We start from the raw sequence: 9,098 nt of genomic DNA on the forward strand, positions 1-9,098 counted from the left end.
CCAATGAAGTTCTGCTTGATGAAGCCGTTTACAGATCAAAGGTGAGATGCTAGCTTTATAGTTACCCTCAATTCTTCTAATTAAGCACAAATGATAACATACACAAAACCCATATCTGAGAAGATCTATGTGTACACTTCCAGATAACCCTTGTTTAGTTTATTTCTTCATGATAACTTCCTGCAATTCTACACATTTTACAATGGGACAGAGAGACAAATGTGCAGTTTTATAGCTAAGCTCATGCTATTTTACACATTTTGCCATGAGGCAGCAAAACGTTAGCTAATGAAAGCTAAAATTAAAGGTGCTGTTGCTGCTGATAATTACAGGTTGAAGCAGCAGCGAGAAGAGATAAGATCAGTCTCACCTGTGCCCAGCTGTGTGTCCATGAAGAGTGATCGGTCTATGACGCAACCAATGAAGTTCTGTGATGAAGCGTTTACAGATCAAAGGTGAGATGCTAGCTTTATAGTTACCCTCAATTCTTCTAATTAAGCACAAATGATAACATACTGATTAAGGAATTTGTTTCCTATTTGTTCATTAACCAATTTAATTATAATAAAGCAAACACTCTGTCCATTTCTAAGAATTTAGAAATTTAGAAATTAATCAATAGCGTTTATTCTCGAGAGAGCTCTGACGTGCATATACAAAACCGTTATTTTTATCCCTTCTATTACTAACGCACATACATACACACTAATCTGGATTATATCCTGAAGTCTCACCACAGTTTATTACCACTTAGCTGACAGTTCCAGTCCCCCCCCAGATACGGAAAACCTAGAGTTTTTTTTTCTGTCTTCCCTTATCTCCACAGAGTTATAGCTTAGTCGGTTCAAACATAGGTTAATGATCCATTTAGTTTTCTTTAGGTACACACAGACATTCCTTTCTCCCCCTGTACATGCTACATAACCTCTAATCCTAATGGTTAAGTTTCTGGGTAGAATTATTTAATCATTTATCTTAAACCTTGATAAAATATCTTAACACATACACAAAACCCATATCTGAGAAGATCTATGTGTACACTTCCAGGTAACCCTTGTTTAGTTTATTTCTTCATGATAACTTCCTGCAATACTATACATTTTACAATGGGACAGAGAGACAAATGTGCAGTTTTATAGCTAAGCTCATGCTATTTTACACATTTTGCCATGAGGCAGCAAAACGTTAGCTAATGAAAGCTAAAATAAAGGTGTGTTGACTGTGATAAAGGCATTGGATTATGAGCCGTCTTATTTGATAAATGAACACTTGTAGTAGTCAGTGGCGTGGTGCGTATAGCCATCGAAGCACAGTGACATTATGCCTCAATGCGGTCATATTTGTGGCTTATTGGGGATGTGGCTTTCATTTCTTTTTGGCCACCCATCCCATCAGAATGAATGTCATTCCAGCGCACTGCTTGCTATGAATTCTAACTGATAGTGTTTGCATGTTTTGGGTAAAAAGACAAACACACATATATAGTATCAGTCAAAAGTTTGGACACACCTACTCATTCAAGGGTTTTTATGTATTTTACTATTTTCTACATTGCAGAATAATAGTGAAGACATCAGAACTATGAAATAACACATTTTACTACACAATCATGTAGTAATCAAAAAAGTGTTAAACAAATCAAAATATATTTTATATTTGAGATTCTTCAAAGTAGCCACCCTTTGCCTTGATGACAGCTTCGCACACTCTTGGCATTCGCTCAACCAGCTTCATGAGGTAGTCACCTGGAATGCATTTCAATTAACAGGTGTGCCTTAAGTTAATTTGTGGAATTTCTTTCCTTCTTAATGCGTTTGAGCCAATCAATTGTATTGTGACAAGGTAGGGGTGGTATACAGAAGATAGTCCTATTTGGTAAAGGACTAAGTCCATATTATAGCAAGAACAGCCCAAATAAGCAAAGGGAAACGACAGTCCATCATTACTTTAAGACATGAAGGTCAGTCAATACGTTTCTTCAAGTGCGGTCACAAAAAGCATCAAGCACCATGATGAAACTGGCTCTCATGAGGACCGCCACAGGAAAGGAAGACCCAGAGTTACCTCTGCTGCAGAGGATAAGTTCATTAGAGTTTACTGCACCTCAGATTGCAGCCCAAATAAATGTTTCACAGAGTTCAAGTAACAGGCACATCTCAATATCAACTGTTTAGAGGAGAATCAGGCCTTCATGGTCGAATTGCTGCACAGAAACCACTACTAAAGCACACCAATAAGAAGACGATACTTGCTTGGGCCAAGAAACACGAGCAATGGACATTAGACCGGTGGAAATCTGTCCTTTGGTCTGATGAGTCCAAAATTGATATTTTTGGTTCCAACCACTGTGTCTTTGTGAGACGCAGAGTAGGTGAACGGATGATCTCCGCATGTGTGGTTCCCACCGTGAAGCTTGGAGGAGGAGCTGAGATGGTGTGGGGTGCTTTGCTGGTGACACTGTCTGTGATTTATTTAGAATTCAAGGCACACTTAACCAGCATGGCTACCACAGCATTCTGCACCGATACACCATACCATCTGGTTTGCACTTAGCGGGACAATATATATTTTTCAAAAGGACAATGACCCAACATGCCTCCAGGCTATGTAAGGGCTATTTGACCAAGAAGGAGAGTGATTGAGTGCTGCATCAGATGACCTGGCCTCCACAATCACCCGACCTCAACCCAATTGACATGGTTTGGAATAAGTTGGACTGCAGAGTGAAGGAAAAGCAGCCAACAAGTGCTCAGCATATTTTAAATGTTTTTTAAAATTTAACTAGGCAAGCCAGTTAAGAACAAATTCTTATTTACAACCCTCCCCTAACCCGGACGACGCTGTGCCAATTGTGTGCTGCCCTATGGGACTCCCGATCACGGCCGATTGTGATACAGCCCGGGATCGAACCAGGGTCTGTAGTGACGCCTCTAGCACTGAGATGCAGTGCCTTAGACCGCTGCAGCACTCGGGAACTCCTTCAAGACGGTTGTAAAAGCATTCCAGGTGAAGCTGGTTGAGAGAATGCCAAGAGTGTGTAAAGCTGTCATCAAGGCAAAGGGTGGCTACTCTGAAGAATCTCAAATACATTTAGATTTGTTTAAAACTTTTTTGGTTACTGTAACGTCTGCTTCCAACTCACACTCTCAAACACATATATCCCCTGAACGTAGCTCACTCTCCAGATCCCAATCACCTGAATTCTAATCACCTGTTCACACACCTGTATGTCATTATCACACACTATTTAGTTCAGTTCTTTGCACCACATCACTGTGAGGTATTGTTTGTTTTGTGACACACATCTTTCTGGGTTTCCAGTGATCTACTCCTCATGTGTATGATAGTTTTGGCTTGCCTCACTAACGATGCCTTTTTGCCTATTCCCTGCCTGTACTTTCGGATTTCCTGTTATCAACCTAATGCCTGATCTCCCGGACTACGTTACTAGACTTTTTCCTGCCTATACTGTTGCCCTTTTGGACCCCTGTGTATGACCTTCTGCCTGCCCCTGGACCCAGCTACCTGCCTCCTCCTGTGGTCCTTCGCAATAAACACCTGCTGCGCCCTGCGCTTGAAACCAGCTCTCTGTCTCCCCTCGTGTTCATTACAGTTACTACATGATAGCATATGTTATTTCATAGTTTTGCTGTCTTCACTAGTATTCTACAATGTAGAAAATAGTAAAAATTAATAAAAACCCTTGAATGAGTAGGTTTGTCAACTTTTGACTGGTACTGTATGTAAATTAGATTTCTGTATTTCATTTTCAATACATTTGGAAAAGAAATCCTAAATGATGTTTTCACTTTGTCATTATGGGGTATTGTGTAGAAAAAAAAAGATATGAATCAATTTTGAATTCAGGCTGTAACAAAACAAAACAAAATGTGGAATAAGTCAAGGGGTATGAATACTTTCTGAAGGCACTGTAAATACATAACGTTTCACACCCCCTGATGGACAGAGTGTATAGTAGGCTGCTGTTGTTAATAATGGCCTACATTATCTCATTTTCATCCAATACAGCATGTCAGATTGCGCATTGAGCTTTGCTAGACATGCTTTGTGCCCAGCCCGTGTGATCCGTGATTTCCGTAATCAAGACACACACAGAACCTGCAGCACTCCGATGTGAATGGCTGATCAATTGTGCGCAAGTGTAGAAATCATGAGGCAAATCAGCCTTAAAAAAAACAGTACTTTGTCCCTCTTTTTAATGCTTTTGCATGAATATTTTTGATTTGACTACATCTAAAGTGGTGCCCCACCTGATAGAAAAGCCCTGGGGCAAATGGTAATTGTTATTTTATTAGGATCCCCATTAGCTGTTGCAAAAGCAGCAGCTACTCTTCCTGGGGTCCACACAAAACATGAAACATAATACCGAATGACAGAATACAGAACATCAATAGACAAGAACAGAATTACATAAAAAACTAAATTAACAAACTATCTAGGTCAAATAGGGGAGAGGTGTTGTGCCGCGAGGTGTTGCTTTATCTGTTTTTTGAAACCAGGTTCGCTGTCTATTTGAGCAATATGAGATGGAAGGAGGTTCCATGCAATAAGGGCTCTATATAACACTGTACGCTTTCCTGAATTTGTTCTGGATTTGCCACCACTACATTCTGAGTCAGGCATCTTAGGCATACAGACAGGTGTATATTTTTTCAGAGGAACCAATTGCTGTTTATTCCAGCTGAAAACAGTGTTTTCTATTTTTGCCTTTGACAGGCTTCAACAGGAGAGATCAGAGTCTCCTGTCCTCAGCTGTGGGTCTATGGCAGAAATCGACGACAGGCTCAAATCCAAGCTGAAGAGAACGTTTCAGTGTGTGTTTGAGGGGACAGCACAGCAAGGAAACCCTACACTTCTCAATGAGATCTATACAGAGCTTTACATCACAGAAGGTGGAAGCGGAGAGGTCAACAATGAACATGAGGTGAGACAGATTGATACACTATCCAGGCGACTAGCAACACAAGAGACACCTATCAAATGCAATGACATCTTTAAACTCTTACCGGGACAAGACAAACATGTCAGAACTGTTCTGACAAAAGGAGTTGCGGGGATCGGAAAAACTGTCTCTGTGCAGAAGTTCATTCTAGACTGGGCCGAGGGAAAAGCTAATCAGGACATCCAGTTGATATTCCCTCTTCCTTTCGGGAGCTGAATTTGATGGAGGGGAAAAAACACAGTTTGGTAGAACTCCTTCATTGTTTTTTCAAGGATACAAAAGAATCCGAAATATAATTAATGATGACTTCAAAGTTCTCTTTATCTTTGATGGTCTGGATGAATGTCGACTTCCTTTAGACTTCCAGAACAATAACAGTCTGAGGGATGTCACAGAGACAACCTCAGTGGATGTGCTGCTGACAAACCTCATCGAGGGGAATCTGCTTCCTAATGCTCTCCTCTGGATAACATCCCGACCTGCAGCAGCCAATCGTATTTCTCCCGTGTGTTGACCAGGTGACAGAGGTACGAGGGTTCAATGACCCACAGAAGGAGGAATACTTCAGGAAGAGAATCCATTCTCCGAACCTGGCTAGCAGAATCATCACGCACATGAAATCATCAAGGAGCCTCTACATCAGTGCCACATACCAGTCTTCGTTTGGATTGCAGCAACTGTTCTAGAGAGGCTGTTGGGTGGTGCAGAGAGTGGAGAGATCCCAAGACGCTGACACAAATGAACCTTCACTTTCTGATCTTTCAGACGAGGTTAAGAAACAAGAAATATCCTGGGAGAAGTGGACAGATCCAGAGTGGAACACGGATAAAGAGATGATTCTGAAACTGGGCAAACTGCTTTGAACAGCTGGAAAAGGGCAATCTAATCTTCTATGAGGAAGACCTGAGAGAGTGTGGCATTGATGTCAAAGAAGCATCAGTGTACTCAGGAGTGTGCACACAAGTCTTCAGGGAGGAGTGTGGGCTGAACAAGGGGAAGGTATACTGCTTTGTGCATCTTAGCATTCAGGAGTTTCTTGCTGCTTTATACGTGTTTCTCTCTTTTGTGAACAACAACAGAAATCTAATGTTGAAACAGCAATCCAAGTCCACACCTACAATCGACCTCTACAAGAGTGCCGTGGATCAAGCCATTCAGAGTGCCAATGGACACCTGGACCTGTTTCTCCGCTTCCTTCTCGGCCTTTCACTGAAGTCCAATCAGACTCTCTTAAGAGGCCTACTGGTACAGACAGGAAGCAGCTCTCGCACCAATGAGGAAACGGTTGAGTACATCAAGGAGAAGATCAGGGAGAATCCCTCATTGGAGAGATGCATTAACTTGTTCCACTGTCTAAACGAGCTGAATGACCATTCTCTAGTGGAGGAGATCCAAAGCTACCTGAGCTCAGGAAGTCTCTCTGAAGATCTCTCTCCTGCACAGTTGTCAGCTTTGGTTGTTGTGGTGTTGACTTCAGAAGAGGAGCTGGATGTGTTTGAGCTGAGAAAATACTCCAGATCAGATGAGGGTCTTCTGAGGATGCTACCGGTGGTCAAAGCCTCCAGAACAGCTGTGTGAGTACTGCCATACAGTACCGCTCATCATACATAGATCAGTAATAACCAAATAAAGATGCACTCACAGATCAGTTGGGAAAATAAGACCATTTGCATAGAGCAGCTTGAGAAAGCCTTATTAGCGATATTGCATGTAGTCATATTTTCAAACATAATATAGTATGGACATTTCCATAATCATTTTATACATTTAGTTTCTAGCTGCTCTAGAAACAATACTAATTTGAAGCTATACTAATTTGAGTATTATCATTTTTCCTCAGGCTAACTTACTGCTACCTCACTGAGAGATGCTGCAAAGCCCTAGCCTCAACTCTCAGCTCGACCTCATCGGGTCTGAGACAGTTGGACCTGAGTAAAAATGACCTGAAGGATTCCGGAGTGGCACTGCTCTCCATTGGACTGGGGAGTCCACAATGTAAACTTGAGTCACTGAGGTAAAGTCATTTTTGTCATTCACCGCTTCGTCTTATTTGGGACATTATATTCTTACACACTTTAACCGCAATTTCCACTCTCAGTTCCTTGTGCTGGATCAGTGTATTTAAAAAAGGGGGGGCTGAAATGATTTTGTCTCCATTTCAAACCTACTTATTAGGAAATGCTACAGAACGAGATTTGGGTCTTGGAGGCGTGCTTTGATGTGGGTGTCTCCTGTGTGTGTGTTTGCACTTGGGAAGCATTTGTACATCACTTGGCCAAAACAGTACACAGTTACGGTCACTCACCCTTCTAGACAACCTGAAACAGTCTAACCAGATCTTGTGTCTCGAAGTAGCCTAGGCCAACTTCTTTTCTTTTGCCAATTAGCTTCAGCCGGCTGGTGTGTGACTGTGGCAAAGTTGGTTAGACTTTGGATAGCCAATCTGTGGGGCTAGTTAGGGACCGTCGATACATTCACAATGTAAATGGGACAATATTTTCATGTTGCACGCCTTTTAGTTCTCTTTAAATGCTTTCAATATTTGCATATTCATTTCTACAATTTATAGTTGGTTTGAGGTTTTTAAGTCATTGAAATTTGGAGCTATTGAAGTTTGTAAATATTGGTGATTACTTGGATGCTGCCAGCATGTGGGCAGGATTGAGATAAACCCAACCCAAGGAAAACCGTTTTACGTACCCTTCATTTTGCAAATCTCTGTTTTGCACTAGACTGGCTTTATGACCAAAACAACTATATTTACACTTTGTAGTCAATTTTGACACTAGAATAAATTTTTGATATTGATGCCAAAATATGCTGTTTTCAACCAAAGAAGTTGGTTTTTCAATTGTCACTAACTATTTCTCTGTGCAGGCTCTCCGGTTGTAGAGTCACTGGAAAAGCTGTGCTTCTCTGGCTTCAGCTCTGAGTCAAACCCCCCCACCTGAGAGAGTTGGATCTGAGTGGGAGTAATCCAGGAGACTCAGGCGTGAGCCTGCTCTCTGCTGCACTAAAGGATCCACTCTGTAAACTGGAGACACTGAGGTGAGTGTTGGTCCCATTACAGCTCAATGATACTCAACACACAATGGTCGATCTTTTGACAGTAAGGAACCTCTTGAGACATGATATGTCATTCCTCAGAAAGTGACACATTGCATCGCTGTGCCACCAGAGACTCTGGGTTCGAGCCCAGGCTCTGTCGCAGCCGGCCCCGACCGGGAGGTCCATGGGGCGACGCACAATTGGCCTAGCGTCGTCCGGGTTAGGGAGGGTTTGGCCGGTAGGGATGTCCTTGTCTCATCACGCAGGTGTACAGTGTTTCCTCCGACACATTGGTGCGGCTGGCTTCCGGGTTGGATGCGCGCTGTGTTAAGAAGCAGTGCGGCTTGGTTGGGTTGTGTTTGTGTTCGGAGGACGCATGGCTCTCGACCTTCGTCTCTCCCGAGCCCGTACGGGAGTTGTAGCGATGAGACAAGACAGTAACTACTAACAATTGGATACCACGAAATTGGGGAGAAAAAGAGGGTAAAAAAAATAAAGAATAATTTTTAAAAAGTGACACACATAGCAGACACAAAGAGCTATCTCCTCCTCCCTGCAGGCTATCACGTTGTAGTGTCACAGAGGAAGGCTGTGCTTCTCTGGCTTCAGCTCTGAGGTCAAACCCGCGAACCTGAGAGAGCTGGACCTGAGCTGCAATTATCCAGGTGACTCAGGAGTGAAACTGATCTCTGCTTTACTGGAGGAGCCACACAAACTGAAGACTCTGAGGTGAGTGTTGGGGCCATAATAGACAACTGTGAATAACTGTAGAAAATCATAGTGTGCCTTCATTGTGTAGCGCAATGTTGAAATGTATTACTCTCTTTCTCCCCCCCACAAGGCTGAATACCTGTAAACTTACTGAGAACTGCTGTCAAGCTCTGGCTTCAGCTCTCAGCTCAAACTCCTCTAGTCTGAGAGAGCTTGACCTGAGTAAGAATAAGCTGCAGGATTCAGGAATGACGCTGCTCTGTGCTGGACTGGGGAATCCACACTGTAAACTGGGGATGCTAAAGTAAGGTCTCCTGTCAGAGTTACAGTACATCCGCCTTGGTTCTTAATACAGCAGCTATTCACAATAGATCCA

At 42.5% G+C, this 9,098-nt stretch overlaps 1 pseudogene; it reads left to right on the forward strand.

Moving 5' to 3' along the window:
- Window positions 1-9,098, forward strand: part of LOC111962125 (NACHT, LRR and PYD domains-containing protein 12-like) — a 19,506-nt pseudogene that overhangs the window by 6,230 nt on the left and 4,178 nt on the right.

Source organism: Salvelinus sp. IW2-2015, linkage group LG4q.1:29, assembly GCF_002910315.2.
Source record: "Salvelinus sp. IW2-2015 linkage group LG4q.1:29, ASM291031v2, whole genome shotgun sequence".
Lineage (NCBI taxonomy): Eukaryota > Metazoa > Chordata > Actinopteri > Salmoniformes > Salmonidae > Salvelinus > Salvelinus sp. IW2-2015.